This window comes from Pleuronectes platessa, chromosome 4, assembly GCF_947347685.1.
Source record: "Pleuronectes platessa chromosome 4, fPlePla1.1, whole genome shotgun sequence".
Taxonomy (NCBI): Eukaryota; Metazoa; Chordata; class Actinopteri; order Pleuronectiformes; family Pleuronectidae; genus Pleuronectes; species Pleuronectes platessa.
The window spans coordinates 21,834,037-21,853,056 of NC_070629.1; the positions used below are offsets into that span (position 1 = coordinate 21,834,037).

The 19,020-nt window shown below is 42.6% G+C and overlaps 1 long non-coding RNA gene across 1 annotated transcript in view; it reads right to left on the reverse strand.

Annotated features, from left to right (window-relative positions):
- Positions 1-2,210: 2,210 nt before the first annotated feature.
- Positions 2,211-19,020, reverse strand: part of LOC128438669 (uncharacterized) — a 34,850-nt gene continuing 18,040 nt past the window's right edge. Inside the window, exon 3 of the long non-coding RNA XR_008338369.1 lies at positions 2,211-2,331. This is a non-coding gene — a long non-coding RNA (uncharacterized LOC128438669). The remainder of the gene's footprint in view (positions 2,332-19,020) is intronic.

Here is a 19,020-nt window from a genome sequence, read left to right on the forward strand (position 1 = left end):
TGTGGTCGTTTATATATTTATCTCAGTCCTCCTCCAGATTCACGTGGATTCCTTAATGAGCTAAGGAGATGAATTTTTATTTAGGGGCTGGAGGAGTTGGGCATCAATCCCAGAATGACTTCATCAGCCAATCACCTTCTTTGACCCCTGGCAGGGCCCTTCACACCCCTCAAGGCGGGTGGCTGGCTAGCGGCCATGGGAAAAAAGAGGGAAAACCTTGTTTAGTGCATGCACTTATTTATGATTTGCAGGTGGACTACAGTTGAAAACAGCAGTGTGCCAACATATTGATATCCTTAAGTGAAATGCAGAGACTCCTTTTAGAAATCTAAGAGGAGTCTCGTGGGACCTGTCAAGTTTGCAAATCACTTTTTTGGCCATTACATGGAGAGATGATCGATTTCTATTGCCCATTCCATTACCTCTTGTTTATATGAGAATAATTCATGGATCTTAAAGAAATAAATCTGATATATTTAGGGACTGTTATCTATGATTGTGTGCAATTGGTGCAGCTTGACTGAATCTGAGGGGAGTGCTGGGCCTTGGATGAGTTCGGCTACTCTCTCTACTGAGTGGCATCCCAAGTTGAACTGAACAGAAAACTAAAAGGTCTCATCTCCAGGAAGGAGATGAGATGAAATCAGCATGCTTCTTATTTAAGTAGCTCTGGATGAAAATAGTGGAGCAGTTTGTGTTTGCAGCAACACTTCATAAGCCAAAATGGTGGAGTGGTGCAAACAAAGCACACCTCTATATTGAAAACAAATGAACTCAGGATCCTTGTAAAGGGAGTGAGAGTTTCCCTCTGCCTGTGAGTTTACTTCCAAAATAAATCGACAAACACGAAGAAACAACATAGTTGACTCCAACTTTGACACACTTCATGGAGCTTAGCATAAATTCAGCCAGGATGACTTGCTATTTATTACCTCTGCCAAGAAGTTAATGTTTTTGTTTTTGATAGCAGAATTACACAAAACCTACTCGACCGATTTCCATGAAATCCTGTGGAGCGGTGGGTCGTGACCCTTTGGAAGAAACTTGATTGGTGCAGATATTGGTGCAGCTGCAGACCGGGGGGGCATGATTTTTCTTTAACATTGGAAAATAAAATAAAAAAAATAGGCATTTTCCAACATTTTATTGAAAATAATTCATGGATCTTGATGAAAGAAGATCAGTCATCTAGTTAATTCTGTCACCATGTTCATGAGATATCAACTTGTACTTGACATACAGTAAATGAAGCCAAAGATCTGAAAATGAGACCCAAGTGTCATTAAACTGGGATTATCCTTTAAGGTGTTTGTTTCTACCTCTGAAGCCTGAAACATGCTTCTGCGACTGCGTCTGCGTCTTTTCACGCCGCTGTGGCGCAGGACTCGTTGTCATTCATGCTTCCCCAACCGTTGCGCGTCTTACAAAGCAATTCCGCGCCAGAACACCAGGCGGAGTAATGCTTTTTGTCGAAGACGACCTGAGAGACGCCTTCTTTCTTCTTCATCGATTGTTTATTTACATAGCTACTGCGGCTCCTTGTAGCCTTTTTCAGGCGGACAAATACGCCAGTCAGTGACGGGTTATAAAAGTGGACATACTTTCGGATCTCTTCTGCCAAACGCTCTTCTATTTGGTCCATATTCAATCTTCTAAATCTCCCGTTGTTTCTGCCTGTATTATGGGGCATGAAACCGGAAATGCAGCTCCAGAAGGGATGTAGAGCAGACCAATCACAGCCTTGCGGGCTGAGTGAGCTTGCGGAGCTCTGCCGTAAATTTTAGAAAAGTGGGGCGATGCCCGTCAGCACGTAAGAAGGGATACATAAGCACGTAAGGGACCCGGAAGGGCTCATGCGCTTACGGGCCCGTGAAAACGCAGAAGCATGTTTCAGGCTTAAGGCTTCACATTTACTTTCAGTAGAAAATCTCCTTGTTGGTGCACATACACATCCTCTCCCCTTTGGAAGCCCCATTCAGGTACTATTCCCAATATTTTGGCCAAGTCATAAAGCTATCCCCATCTCCTCCATCTTGACCCAGCTGCCGGCTCCCTCTCTGATCCATCGTGGCTGGCCGTGAAGCTGTAGGGGCTGAGTGCACGAATGAGAGCCTGCTGGGATGTTTATATTCCAGCTCAAGGTTGTCTTCAATCATACACGGAGCTGTTTGACAGCGTGCAGCACTGGCCTGGCCTCTGTTTACCGCTCCCAATTTCCGACCGGCTTTGTGTGCACAATCAGAGCAGCTCAGAGAGGAACCGAGAGGGCAGCTCCATCGCTCTTCATCCAGCAGCAGCTGCAGAGACCTGGACCGAAGGCATCATGACAGGCTGCAGGAAAAGCTCACATGTGACTGATTCAATCAGAATAGGTAAAGTCTCAGGACGGTGCAATAACACTGATATGACAGAGGATTTAAGGTTTACTTAAAGTGAGTGTACAATATAATAAGCTTTATTCTGAGAGTTAATGGTTTGATTTTTCAGGTATTCATATAGTGTGCATGTGTAATACTATAAAATGTAACTTTATTGATATCCATACTTTACAGCTGTAAGTTACTTACTAAAAAGTAAGTTGGCTGGAAAAAGAAAAATGGAAATATGTTCTGAAAAGTGTGCCTAAGAAACTATGCCCCCACACAACGGTACATTTCAGACAATCCTAGCTATTGATTGTACAACAATCAACCTCTCTTTAGTTCAATTCGTCTCATTTCAGACGTGCAGCCGGCCCCTTCTCTGATTGGACGGCATTCCCTTTGAGATCTGTGATAAACAATGCTGGAGCTGGCTGATATTTAGAGGAGGCAGAGGTCTGGTCTGCAGAACTGGCCTGAGAAGCTGTAATTTTTGGAATTGAGTTCAGCCTCCAGTGTTAACAGGAAACGTGTGCTGCTCTGAATGTATACACATGGCTCAACAAATAAGCACCATAGTACAATATCAATGCTGTGGCTCCACAGAACGATGGAGGTGGGGGTGGAGAGGACAGAACTGAAAACAGTCAAACAGATGGAGCAGGGCCTCTCAGCAAATTCATTTTTATAAATTGTGTAAAAGAAACAAAGGAAAATTTGACTCACACACACAAACAAACATATTTGTTATAATTCTAACATGTGCAGTCTCGTACATTTTTGACTGTGTGCACACATTCAGCTCAGGTTTGCTTCCATTCGACCCGAGGAGGGTCTCTGTGGGAGGCCCACTGGAAAAAGTGACACATTTAAAGGTAAGAACCTCATAAGCTCTCCAGAGCTGTGTTTACTCACCCAGACCTCCTGTTCAGTCTTCACAGCAGCAGGAACCTTTACATTCCTCAATGGAATTAAAGCCCATAAACAAGCAGCATCAACCTTCATTAGGAGACATGATTCCAACAGTGCAGAGCTTGGATGGCGACTTTTATGAGTCGCATTGAATCTACCACGTATCCACTGCCTAATATTATACTTTCCAAATTAAATGTACACATTTTGTTTGTGGTGAGCCAGTGTCTGCTTCTCTTCGTGCCTTTTGAAGTAAACACTGTCTTATTGTTGTTACATGAGACTTAAAGTCATACATCTATGAGTATAACCAATAAGAAATAAGAAATTTACAGTGACAATTTGATTGACTTAAAGTGACATTTTACATTTTTAGACTATACATTACGACAAAATCTGATATCTAATGACTGAAGTTTGGACCAGAGTGAGTCAAATTTTTGGTTTTCATTATTGCAATGAAAAATCTTGGGAAGAGTGAGAATCTTTTTTTAAATATTTATACTTAAGGGGATTTTCCACCTCGTTGGGTCCCGACCCTTTTCATTGTAGCCCGAACCAGAACATCAGGTGTGGAAGATGGTCCACAGTCCAGACCAAAAAATGTATTCAGACCAAAAGAGGGGGTCTCGACTGAACAGAACCATGGTGCTATGCACTTTATTTAAAAGCCGAATTGAAAACAAAACTTATCGATAGCAGTGTTTTAGTCGACTCGGTCCATGCAGGTGATGACAACAGGACGTATGTCACACAAAAGTCTTCAGTCCAGTCCCTGAATTCCATTTCCAAAACCACCCGGATCAAATGGTAACAATACAACAAAGACATAAAGGTACGTGCAGACTTTCAGGTGTGAAACCAGGGAATGCACCTTGGACTAAATCCGACAGCCTGTGACTGAGAGCTCCTCTGACATAAATACTCATTACAGGGACGGGGATGTTCTGAAAACTTTTAATTACGATGCGTCAGTTGTGTTGGAATTTTGGCTTTCTGTCAGAATGACAATATTTCAGCCGGAGAATGCCCTTTTGTGCAGCCACGGTGGATTCTGGATTTTGTGGATTGTTTTGACTGATCCACGACAAGAAGAAAAAAGAAACGAGGACACGTTGGCCGTGAAACGTCGGAACTTGTCTCTGCTCCTCTAATTTGTTGAAAATTGTAGATGCAGCAGGGGAATGTTCATTATCACAGACACAGCTCTTCTCCAGGCCTCGTCTGAGCCTCGTTCAAACAACTGTTCACACTTTTATGGGAAACAGAGGGGAATTAAACAGCGGAAGAGAGACAGTTAAAGAGGTGGGAAATAATAGCTCTCATTCATTGCAATATGACAGCTCGAGATGTGGTGTGTGTGTGTGCGGCGGATACGAGTCGATAGCACCTGCAGCCAAACCGCAGCCTCTGCATCAACTCTCATCTGGCTCATCAATGCACTGTCACAGCCCTCATCTGTTTGTTTTCCCCACAGAACCATGAGCTCATAGCTGAAGTGGCCAATTAGCCCAAACACAGATCAGCGTGGAGCGTCTCGAGAGATACAGCGAGGGAATTTAAGGTTACCTCTCAGGACATCTGTGAATGGAGGATTATGAAACCTGCCTATTATATGACTCTAGTATTATTATCACACCTGCTTTTCTGTGTCTGTGTGAATTTGTCTTTTGGCGATCTGTGCTGTTTGGGCTAAATGTCCAATGGGCTCACTGTGAGGTCTGACTTGGGTAAAAGGGGGAAATAGCTGTCATAATTATACCCACGCCTGAATGTGTTTCCCAATAACCGCCTGCTAACAATCTCCATACCTAATTCATGCATTAGAGGCAGTGCCTACTCTAACCGGGCCTGCTTGCTTTGCCTGTGTTGATGCTCTGGAGCTACTTCAGAAGTATTCCCTCTCATTAGTGAAGCCTCTTCAAAAAGATGCACATGAGACTGTTATGTTTTATAGTTTGTGTGCTGGATGTTGTGAGCACAGTATCCTGCAGAGTGAAGTTAGAGACTTTGTGTTCATCCTACCTGGTGTATCTGCAGTGAAGGTTTTATAATCAATGTGTTTTTGCTAAAATGAAACTGAAATTGCTTTATTACTGAAAGATTTAGGTAACTACTGTTAGTTTTTTCATACATTATATATCTGCATATCTCAAAAAATCCAATCATTGAAATGATGGTGATGTTGACCTGTGGTTTGACCCAGTTTCCGACCACTGCTGTAGTTCAGGATGAAGAAGAAGACACGTTCAAGTCGCCCTCAGACTGAATACACACACTGCCCCGGCCCGACTGACTGCTACACAGCACTGTTCACCTATTATTCACAGATTTGTATTAGTATTGATCGTATTGTGAGTCCAAATCGCACCAAATGCAATTTTGCAATTTTGCACTTCACGGGGCAATACTTGCGGAATTTGTAGGTTGATTTTTCGAGATGTGGGCGCTCTCTCCTCTCAACTCTCTCAACAGTCTGGCCAAAATTGCTGGCGGCAAACGTCCAACCATAACATCCAGGGAGATCTGTTAAACAGCTCCGCACAAAACCCACAGGGTGAGGTGCAGCAGCGTTTCTCCGTTCATCAACAAGGGGCGACAGTCTCCGGGCCAGGTGAGCACCAACGTGTAAACAGAAGATTGGAAGCGGTGACAGCGAAAGAGTCGAGTGTTCGGATGGAGACGGTGACTGACGGAACATTTCTCAATGTGGCGGTTGAATGTAAACACAGCTGCGTGAGATGGAAGAGCGTCCACTGGCTGCATTTTTAATTATTGCTTTGACTTTCTATAGACTGACTGCGACTGTTGTGTATACACAGAGTGTGCAGTTGACAGCTTATCTCAAATCCAGCCTGGTGTTTTAGCAGAGACGTTGTTCACTTGCGGGGGGGGGGGGGGGGGTCAAGTCTCATGTAATTTGTGCTCTGTGCATGTCTGTCCAGAATGAATTACAAGTAGAAGGACAAATGGTTAAAAATTAAGTCGTTTATTGAAATAAAAGCTGATTCGATAAAAATCTGTTTCCTAGCTGCAGTCGTTCCAGTGATTGTAGGTTTGAGTCTCAGGCTCTCAGATACAGTAAACACACATTCATCCGCTCTCTCACCACGGGGTCGGTGTGTACAACAGAAATGTCAAACAATGTCCACGACAGAATCAACATGAGCTAATACAGATAAACTCTTTTCAGTACAAATCTCCTAGTTCAGGGGAAAATGTCGGATTGAAAGCTGTTCTTGGTTTTATCTGTAGTGAGGGAGAGGACGACAACATGTCAGAAGTACAGTTAAATAAACTTCAGTTACTTCATCCGTCTCTGTCCTCACATGATAACGTTGGATTAGAAAACACAGCAGATTTAGGAGCCGCCCTGGTGCTGACATACAGTGAATGCGTTTAAACCATAGACTGCAGATAAAGAGCTGTCATGTCGTCCATCTTGTAAACAATCTATGGTATTAAGAGGTTCCACAATCCAGCCATATTTTTAAGACATTTGGAATATTCAGCCAAACCAACAAACTATTTTGTGTTCAGAAATAAAATATAACTGTCGAGGGTGAGTTGAACTTGTCCACAAGTTATTTAGAAAAAAACAAAAATGATGTGTGGGATTTCCAAAACAAAAAAAGATGGTGATGTAACATGGTTGTTTACAGGTTCTGTATTGAGCTGTATAGTAAAGATAAATAGGTGTGTATGTGTGTGTGTGTGTGTTGCACATCCCTGTATGTGTGAACACTTGAAAAAATCTGTGGGTTTTGTCAAAGGGTCAAAGGAAAATGAAGGAATGACGTTTTGAAAAACAACAAGGTTAACTTTCCTTTTCTAGAACTTTCAATCACATCACATGATCTTCATGTACGACTGACGTATTTGTTCATGTTGTAGATGAGAATTCTAAATGGACGTCTCAATCATGTTGGCTAAAAGCTAAAGTTCAAGGTCCATGTAAAGAACTTTGTAGTTTCTTTGCAAGTAAATTTGTGAAGTTTTATTGTTGAATTAAAAGGATAAAACCAATGATTCCAACAGGTTTTGCGAAATCCCAAACTCCTCAAATTGCTGAATTTTTGTATGTAGATTGGTGTGATACAGTTTTTCTCCATTGCTTTGGGTCATTTCACGAAACAGAAATGACATTCTCAAAACAACATGTGCAAACCTCCAAACCACTGGGCACTTGTTCACAACAGATTGGAATATCTCATTCCTTTAATCAAATTGCAATTGTATTAGCACATCCTTGCAATGACAAGTACAATTTCCAACAGCTTGCACAAATTTCAAATGATTTAGAACACCTTTGCAAACGGTTAGGTACAATTGCCTTCAGTTAGCCCAATCACCAATTGAATATATATTGTTGGTCAAAACTGACTGTCACTTCTCAGTCAAGTGGTTGTTCTCTGCAGAACATGTTGGCATAATTTCATTGTTTACATCATCACCTGCACAATAGTTCACTCTACTGTCAAAATCGTACAGGCACATAATACCATGAAAAACATCATGATATATACTGTAATAAGGATATCTTGGATCATCGGCTTAATTTTCAGGTGCAACTAGAACTTTAGTAATCAAGGTGGAGTTTCACACATCTGATCACCACTCACACAGTAAGTTTACAGTTGTTCTCAATTGCTTTGGCTCATTTCACGAAACAGAAATGACATTCTCAGAGCTCTCAGTGCAATTGGCAAAATAGCCCATATGGTTCAGCACAACTACATAGATCACCTTCAAAAGGTCATATCTCACTATACCAAATTTTAGTTTTGATGTGCTTATTGTTTGACAGTATATTGTGTTGTACACATTTTCTGTTACTGTAAGCACGATGTATGGCAATTATTGTAACAATTTCCATGGCAGTATGAGTTCAATAAACATATTTTATGTGAAACCTTGAATTAATCTTTTTTCTGTTTGATACACATAATATTCTGGAAGGAAAACATCTACTGTAACCATTCAGTGACCATTCAAGGACTGAGCCAAGATTGAAATGTGCACATGAGGGATATTTCTATGGTCCACTGCCATCTAAACATTTTGACCTGTAGTGTTTAAACAATGCCAAAGGGACTTCTCATTTTGGGGGCACTGACTATTTGTATGAGAAAAGGATTTAGTTTTGACTGATGAGTTGGCTGTTTTGGGAGAGATATGACCTTTTGCAGGTGTGCTAAGGAGTTTTGCTGAACCATCTATGTTATTTTGAGAGATGAGCCACAGCAATCGAGAAGGAAATTTTCATTTTGGGGGCACTGACTATTTATATGAGAAAATGATTTGGTTTTGAAACTTGAGTTAAATGTTTTGGGTGGGATATGACCTTTTGAAGGTGATCTATGTAGTTGTGCTGAACCATATGGGCTATTTTGCCATTTGCACTTAGAGCTCTGAGAATGTCATTTCTGTTTCGTGAAATGATCCAAAGCAATGGAGAAAAACTGTAATACAGCAACTGACCGATATCATTTACAAATTGCCCCCAGTCAACAATATTGGAACTTAACAATGAGTCGATATCAGGTTCAGTTGGGATCTGCTCACAAGTTGTGAAGTGGGTCAGAGCCAAATCCGTTTAACCTGCTTTTTCTTCTGCTTTGCATCACGGTGTCTACACAGCTGCTCAATGAACCTGGAGAAAATGCTCAGACGGCAATTTGTAACAAGATGCAACAGGTTAATTTTAATTAAAGGAAACATCTCTTTAATTTCCAACGCTCGACACGTCTCAACGCGAAGTTACACATCTGTAAACAGACATATACATGTGCATCCTAAAGAGAGGGAGAGGGAGCACATCTGCTCCGAGGACGAGCGCTTCCAGTAACTATTATGACATCAGGATGAAGCAAGTGGCCTCACTCATTGTTTTGAGTGGCCATTCCACAAGAGGTCATGCGTAACTTTAAAGAAAACTCAGATACACCCCCCACACACACACGACAAAGATCAACGATCAAAAGTGTACTTGTGTCCCCACCTGTTATAGGTGCACACGCATACACATACGCTGACATACACACACACACACACACACATCGACGCACACACACACACAGTCACACATGCCTGACATACCACAGAATCGCTCACACAAGTACATGAGTCACTCAAACTGTCCACCGATGACAAGTGATCAGAGACTGCCCACACACACGTTCCCAACACACACACCCTGACTCCCCCATGACTCCGCTGACCTTTGACCTGAGGCGAAGGGGGTTGTTGTCTGATGATGTGGGTTCATTCTCCGCGCGTGAGGTCATTTCCTGCAGGAGTGACTGCGAAGGGGCCAATAGAGGCTGCACTGGTTGACCTCAGATGGGGGCACAGCGGGGGGGCCCGATGACGAGTGACACAATCCGGAGGGACAATGCAATATTTCTTAAGAAATACGCAATGTATGTATCATATGTATTCAATCAAATTCCTCTCAGCCTATTCATGAAGCCAATCCTTTTACACTCCATAGAAAGGTAGCTAGGTATTAGTTCACTTTGTAGGAGCGTGTAGACGTATTGTGTAAACTCAGAGAAGTTCAAGTTGAGCTGGATTTTGCCAACAAAACAGAACGTTTTTTTCACCGTCCTCAAAACGATATGATGGGAAATCATGTCATCTCTTTACTTTTACCTGCCACTCACAGCTTTCCGTTGTACTTTTTCTCCTGAGTAAACAAGCGACTCACACAAGCATCGCCGCCGCTGCTCTAATGCCATAAACCCCCCCCGCGCCCCGAGCGACATGTTCCAACAAACACAGTCTTTCAAATATGACAGAACCGAAACTCTCTTTGTTTGCAGTTTATGTCAGACGGAGAACCTGTGTGTATATAGATCAGAGGGAGACGTGAGAGGGGAGGGGGGGGGGAGAACGGCCAGAAAATTAGGAATCTGCTCTGAGCTGTGTTTGTAAACAAGACAAACATAATCAGCATCTCGAGAGCCACATCTGGCTCTGGTCGAGCTCAGCCGGGACTCTGATTGAGAGGCCCGGCAGGCTGCATTGTTTCCACACTGTTGTTCTGTAGCATGTCACCGGAGAAAAATAAAATGGATGGTATGTAAAACACAGCCATGCTCTGGAACAAACACGTAAACACTGAGAAGTATCATCACCTGTCAGAGGGCCATGTTTTTATGTTGCTATCAAGAGTCTGTGGCCACGGGTGAAGAGGCAGTGGTAGTTTTTAATTCCTTGCAGTCGTGAATATTTGTATTAAGTTCATGTCTTCCTTGTATGCTCATGTCATAGATAGATAGATAGATAGATAGATAGATAGATAGATGGATAGATGGATGGATGGATAGATAGATGGATAGATGGATAGATGGATAGATGGATGGATAGATGGATAGATAGATGGATAGATAGATGGATAGATAGATGGATAGATGGATAGATGGATAGATAGATGGATGGATAGATAGATAGATGGATAGATGGATAGATGGATGGATAGATGGATAGATGGATAGATGGATAGATGGATAGATGGATGGATAGATAGATAGATAGATAGATAGATAGATAGATAGATAGATAGATAGATAGATAGATAGATAGATAGATAGATAGATAGATACAGACAGACAGACAGACAGACAGACAGACAGACAGACAGACAGACAGACAGACAGAAAGACAGACAGACAGACAGACAGACGAGTGGAAAATGTGTTTATCATTTTCTGTACTTTCTATAAAACAAACATGAAAATGTTGTTTTATTCCAAAAGTCATAATATTTCTGAGCGACAGAGACCAAAGTTTCCAATGTGTATAATTTGTGTAATAATGTGTTTTTTGTGTTTCTCGACATAATGCCACATTGACCACCCATGCCATTAAACCTTACTTTTTTAATAACACAATGATATTCTGTGGTTTAGAGTTGTTTTTATGAGTTTGAATGAAATGTGTGTTTTTATGTTTGCAAACCCATTTGTGTGAAATGAGCCCTTGTGGGACTGATAAAGAAGGAGGGGGGGGGGGGGGGGGGGGCAGTTTCTGTTGAGGAAGTTGCATATTTCTACATTGACATGTTTGTGTCTTAACTGGTGTTGGCTTCTGTTATTTTCAGACGTATCGCGGCAACATTAAAGAGCACAACTCCCTTTCAGGAGATGTGATACAGAACAAAGCTTCAATTTAAACATGTGACTATAAAAACCCAAACAATGTCAGATAGTGTTTCTGGCTTGTATTCAGCAGACAGCGTGAAGTCGCAGCATATACACAGAGCACAGTTATAGCTCGACTGAGCCATTGTGCTGCGAGCAGCGAGCCCCCCCACACGCCCCAGGGGCAAGCCTCCTTTTCTTCTCTTTATAGGAAAGGCCTTAACTCATGGAGACAAACTGAGCCATCATTATATTTAACAGAGTATCATAAACATTCCTGCGTGCTGGATGGTAAACGGTGAATGTGTCTGGTTAGATGGACGGGTGGGTAAACACGGGGGACGTGACCTTGCAACTCCCACACTGACTCAAGCGCATCCCAGCACACCTGCATGATTCATAGACATAGAGGGGAGACATCTTGGGCTTCAAGCTAACTTGGTATAACAACAGGCCATCTTTCTCTACAGTGTCTCACAGCATCTGATTTCAACAGATCAAGTCCAAATGGGATCAAGAATGAGTCAAGATCTGAGAAGGCATCATTAAATATATAATTACTATTATTATTATTGCAGTTGTGCGTGTGAAGGTTTAGGTGACGTTAAACATGAAGTCTATTTTACATGGTGGATCAGATTGTAAATCGTAAAACTGTGGAGAAATGTTGTATTATATTGTTTTAAAAGAAACCCTTATATACCTGACAATTCAAAATGAAATAATAATATTGCACACAACTAGTCTTTAAGACATTTGGACGTTTCCAAAAAAGCATTCATCCAAAAAAGCATTCATCCAATTTGACAGGCTACATCAGCTCCAATCGTAACATCAGCTTACAGTAAAAAGTCTTCTCCTTTGATAATATAACACCACCACAAACCAGTAGCTGAGAAATGGCTTGAATCAAATCCTCTTTGGCTCTTATATTGAATTCCATCGGTCTGTACTGGTGTACCTAATAAACTGGTAACAGTAGGCCCTGAGCTGCCTGCTTGTGAGATGTTTAAGAAGGAGTTGACTGAACAACAGCACATGCAGATAAGCCACTGACCCGTCACCAGCCTGTACGTCTCCACAGGCTGCTTCAGTAAAGATGGGGCCCTGATGGACGACCACATGCCTCTGTGTGTATGACTTTGTTTGAAATAAGTGTGTGTGCATGTAAGTGTGCATGTGTGTCTGTATGTGTCACAGAACGGGTATCAATGAGACTATTAACGACCCATTTACCAATCTCTATGCCCTTCTACCCATTGCTTTATTCCTCTTACGGCAAACAAGGGCTTAAAACCAATCAAACAAAGTCACAAAAGTGAAATCATTGTTTGAAACACACTTTGTGAGCAGCTCCTGCAAACAAAGCCTCCTCATCAGGTCTGCACGCCTGCAGGACTGGAGGGAAGGCTGGAAGCCTGGTTCTGGATGGAAAAATAAATAGAACGTGTGCGGTACAGAAAGTCAGCTTTGTCTGCAGAGCAGGGGAAATGGATGGGTATTGGCTGCAGAGTGTTGGTACAAGGGTACGTGTGTGTGTGTGTGTGTGTGTGTGTGTGTGTGTGTGTGTATCCATCTGTCCATACATGTGTAAGTTTACATATGTGCAGCCATACATGGATCTGGTGTCTTTGCCTGTGACCAGTGTGTATGATGTTGTGTGTCTTTGCAGTTGAGACAAAGTGACTAATGACACTGATTATTTCTAGCTGTCAGACAGGACATCCTGCTCACTGAGGGCCATGTGGAGCCGCGGCTGACGACCTCAACACATGCTGCGACTCTGAGGAAAAAGAATCCTGACTTAATAAACACTCCGTGCATTCATCAATGTTCAGCTGCAGACGCCAAATAACAAATCACCCAGATGTGAAACCATTACAGCAGGAATGATTTCCACCATTTAACAGACTGACATCATAAATTAAAGCAGAAAAATATCAACAGCTATCTTCAATCACTTTGAAAGGACAAGCATATTTAAAAAAAAAGAAAAGAGAAGAAAATTCTTCTGATAATGTTTAAAAACTACAAGATTAATCACACAGAATTTGACACTTTTTGGGGAACAAGCATAAATGACCATTATTTTCTTTGTTCTTTACCTTCTGTGTAGTAGCCTACCCATAGACATGAAGGCTCCCCAAATGTGAAGCCAAAACATCTATTTTGTCACCTGGTGGCTCACTGCAGTATCGGTCATATGTAAATATATAAACTCTGCCTCCTCCATGTTACTGCATGGGACATGAACAACACTAAAGAGCTAGTGCACGTTTTTTACATTTTGTTTGGTGGAAGGAGTCCATCATTTTAGATAGTTCTTATCACATTTATGTCTAAATGTTCATTTTTCAGGTAAGTTTGGCTTTGATTGGTTAAAAACAAGTGACACATATAAGGTCAACTTGTATTGTCATTTATTCACATACAATATACAGTTGAACAAAATGCCACAGAGGGAGCAGTGGAAAGTAGTTTTGATTGACATAATAAATCAATACTAAGCTGAAATTTACATGGTAGGCTATAAGTAAGTAATAATATATAAATGGCATCATTAACAGACTCACTCGTGATTGGTCAAGCAACAGCGAGGCCTCGCCACTGCAACTTCGTCGCCCGATCACAACAACACAGACTCTGGCTCCAATGCAAGATGGCAGCGTTTGCATCAGGGATATTTAAGCTTAATTTCTGGAGTGTTAGAGGAAGTGGAGAAAGGTCGTCCATATTTATAGACAATCTATGGTATGACCAGTAATATTCACAAATGTACAACTAAGTACTTAAAAGCTCCATTTACCTCCTTCACGAACAACTCTCGACATATCATTTTCGAAAGCAGAGACACATTATGCCAATCAATTGACCGTGTCTGGCGTGTGTGTGTGTCTGTATTGTGTATATACTGACATCTGTTTCCCTCTAGGTTGAAGGTGGAAAGACCTCGGGTCCAACCCCAACAGATGAGTGATGGAGTCCAATCAGAATCTTTATTTGAAGAAAGGGTGTAACCCTGCCCATTCAGCACCAGACCTCCTCGTTTTCCAGGTCTGTGCAGGGTCCCCTCGACTGAGACCCAGTCCACATTTCAGTGGAGGGGCACAAAATGCCTCTGGAAGTAGTTTCAGGGTCTGAGGCCTCGCTGAATGTTGATTTTAATTGAGCACAAGTATGTGCATTTGATGTATGTGGGTGTGTGTGTGCTCTGTTTGGGGTTGTAGGTACGACATTGAACATGGGTCTGCATTTCTACAAATGTGCTCATACGACTATGTTTGCTTAAGCAATTATTAGGTTGTGCAGGACAATGTGTTACAAATATGTTTGTGTCTGCATTTTTAGAACAATATTTATGGACTTATGCACCACACAAACACATCTAAACGGTATTTGTGCATCTGCATTTATGACTTTTTGTGAGTGTGTATACAAATGATAAATGCAGTTCATTATGAAACGTCATGATTGACAGCTGAGACTGGCTCGTGATTGGTTAAACTAGCTTCCACGCCTCCATCCTCTGATCCCTATTACGCAGACTTGCTTCAAATGCAGAAAAATGACAACTTTCATATCGCAGATATTTTAGCTTCATTCTTGGATCGTGGCTGGCAGTTAAGAAACATCGTCCATTCCACTTTATTTACAGTCTGTAATAACAGCATACTGTGGGGTCCCAAAAATTTGGAAAGTGGTAAGAACAACAAAGTTTACCATTGTAAACAATATATTTATATGTTTCTATTGAAAACAATATCTATATACATACTGTATATATATGAAATTATATATATACATCATAGGGTTATTAAAATCCCACGGGTCAGAGAGAAGAGCTTTTATTTCCCCTGGGCGATGGCCCGGCTCACCCTCTTTTCTGGCCCAGCTCATATATTTGCAAATAACACCGGTGATCTCCCATGACGGGCCAAACAAGCAGTGTTTGCTTGCTTACTCAACAAAGAAGAACAGCTCGCTCATTCACTCCCATACACAAGCAAAGGCAAACATTCCCTTTATTGTGCAGACGTCCCTTTTTCTCCCTCTTTCATTTTACCCCCGTTTTCCTCTCCGAGCCCAGGAAGCGTGCACTCACACACTCACCCCGGAACAAGCCTGGAGGTCTCCGGACCACACACACGGAGCGGCGAAAGGATCTCGCCCTGACTTTCTCTCTTTTCTTTCTCTCCTTCCTTCCTTTCATCCCACCCCACCTCCTATCTCACTGTTTCATGTGGTCACTCTTTCTCTATCACTCTCACGTCGTCTGAGATCTCTCCTTCTCTTTTTCCACATCTCACCACCTCTCGGCCCAGCCTGACCGGGCCTAAGTACTGGTTGTGTGCCCGCTGTTGCATGTCTATGTCTCCACCCCATGCAGCAGCGTGCTCTTCCCCCTGTGTTTCTGTGTGTTTGAAAATGCTGATGGGAACTGTAGCGTGGACGGTCACTTAGTATGATAGTTGTGCCTGCGAGGACCACCCAGCTGGCCGGGGTGAAGACACGGTGGAGTTTTGGGCTTTATTTTTCAACGCCTCCGCCGTTCCCATGCCGGGCCCTGGAGTTGAATGAGTTTAATCCCTCTCTGTCACCAGTTTGTGAGACTGTGACACAACTTGGATTGTAGTCAGCTGTGGTGGTGTCCAGGTGAGAGACAGGATGTGCAAACAGGGGGCGACTCTATCGATTAAGCCGCGAGAAAGAAAGAGAAGTGGGAGTCACATGACACAGGATTTGTTCAAGCGATTCCCTCTAGTGGCTGTGGATGAAAAGTCAAGGTAAAGAAACCTAAGCTGCTCAAGAATTTCCGCGGTGGAGGGTGGTGACTATCAAAGAGGGGTATTTGTACCGAAAGGGGGGGGGGGGGGGGGGGCTTCTCACCTTCTCTATTAGTATTGAATCAAATCCAAAGTCCATTCAATGAATCAGACTGGTGTTTTGATGGAGCGGTACGAGCCCATGTGACATCACTGGGAGGGTTAGACGATACCAGCTGCTGTGAGGGATTCCATGTTTTCAATCCCTGAGACTCCTGTAGTTCACAGTCAATTACTCTCACACAAGTAGAGCCACAAACCACTTGAAAACAGACAACCAGATTTACACACAGCAGTTATTGCATATCAAAGTGGTGAGATCTTACTTTACGTAAGTGAGGAGAGTTCATTAAGGCCTCTCAGAGGAGGCACAGAGGCACACACGGCCTTGACCCAGTTGCTCTTACATGCTAGCTGATACCGTGGACAAGGAGGCCTGAGCGTCGTGTTGGGTGGCACCATGTGTGAGCTGGGGATTTACAGTGTCTCCAGACCACACACAGACAAAGGAGACAGATCGGGAGAGGGAGGGATGGATGGAGGGAGAGGGAGGATGTGGAGAAGAAGCAAAGAAGGAGGAGATACGTGGCAGGAGAGAAAGATGGGGGAGTTATGGGTAAGTGCTGATATTAAGTCACTGTGGGCACGAAGCATGGTGACTGTACTCAGTCCCTTAGATGATCTTGTGTGTGCGTGTGTGTGTGTATGTGTGTGTGTGTGTAGTGGAGGTTTTACCGATGTTGTGTTGATTTGTCAAACTTATGGGGTAAACAACCAAAAAGTCTCCATAATATTTATCATCTTGATGTGAAGACATGTTTTTAAGACTAGGACTAATGTCAATACATACACTGTATTTACAGTATGGGTGTTCGTAACCAAAGGCCACATGTCAGCTTTATCTATCTATTATACAGACTTTCTAGAGAAAAGACTAAATGTATGCTCAACAGTTTATACGATTGTTGTTTTTCCATGAAAATGTAAAAAAAACAACCTTAACTTTTACACTTTTCTGTTTCTTTACTATTTGGAGAGGAAGCATTTTAAGAACATGTCTCAAGAGAGAATCTCACCAACACAGATTCAGTCCATGTTTGCGATATGGTGATAAAGTGGTGATAAAGTGGCTAATCAGCGCACTCTCAATGCCCCTTCACACATTGTGAGAAGGATAATACTGTGTTTCCCGACATCAGTAATTCCATTTCAAATAAAAAGTTACAGCCTTACATTTCTTTTTATCTCAACACATCATGTTGACATAAAACAAGTGAACTACTTGTAGGAGTACATGAGCAATAAGAGAATAGTCTACATGTTTCCAGTGTGGAGTAAAAGGGTTCAGCTTCATCACTATCACCAGATTTCTCTAAATTTTGGTGATTTCTAATTTCACAATAGTCTGCTATGACGGGCCACACTAAAAGGTCTACTGACGAATTCAATGACATCAGTATCAGAGTAACAACATTAGGGAACATGGAAAAATAAAAAGACAAATATGCCAATGAATACAGATTTGTCTGATGCTTGTGAGGCCTCTGTCTGTGATTCACTGTAAAGTTTTCCATCTCTGACTTGTGTGTTAGGGGGAGTGCAGTGCAGCCGTGAAGGAGAATGCAATGTGTGCTAAATGGTCCATAAGCGTGGCTTGGCCCGGCCCTGCAAGCCCCTCTGGACCCCATATGGTGAATGTGTGTGAGTGCTACATGCATGGACGCATGGCCTGGCCCTCAGCAAGACTGCTCCCCACCGGATAACATCCCATAAAACACTGACACACATACGCAAACACACACAGACACACACATATAAGGGCTTTGTGGATTCCAGTGTTAAAAAAGTTCCATATACATTTCGGTATCATATGTGGGCACCTTTCTGGATTATGCAAATACACCTATACATGAAATTGCAAAGTCATATTCAAGTAAAATCTCCAAACCACTGAAACTTCTTGCTTTCTTCCACACATATACTTCACCCGTGCACACAAGTGCCCCATTCAACCACCATCTCCCTGCACACACAACAACTCCTGCAAAACAAAAAAATCCTTCCAATCAAGCACCCTTGTCTCCATCTCCCCTTGCAGGAGCTGCGATACTACAGACACCACGTTGTACTCCCCCGATCCTGATTGTGAAGCGGGGAGTGGAGGGGAACATAATTGCATGCTTAAACGCCTGAGAAACGGACGTCCAGTTCTGCTGAGCTGGTGCTTTTTGTGTGGCCTCATTGTTGGGACGTGCAGTCATGCAGCTCTTTGAGTCCCCGTCGGTGCTCATGTTGGGTTAGGGGTGGTTCAGAACAGTGGAAGAGGGGGAAATGTTGTCTAGTGGCCAGATATTTCATTCCAAGACCAAGCACTTTGTGCCTGTTCACCGTGCCTGGCAGGAAGCGCGAGGCTGTGACCAGAATTGAGTAAAAACAGTGAAAGAAATCAGAGGCTCCTCTCTCTGTTTGCTCCATGACCTAACACTGTTGTTGTCGGCCATTTAATGTTGTAAAGTTCCTGTGAGGGTAAGACTCAAACCACACAGGCACACATCCTACACACATGCACACACATATAGACGCCACAGTCGGTTATACTCTCTGGTTGATGTGCTTAGTGTGGCCCAAGTGGACAAACAAAAGGCTCCTCTATGGGGCTGCAGTGTAATGAGAGGCGAGTTTGATCGTAAATATGTTGCTCTGCAAAGTTTTTTTCCATGTCACTGCAGGACAAAGGGAGCGAGCCATCAAATACGGGTCATCAGATGCCTCTACGTTGTA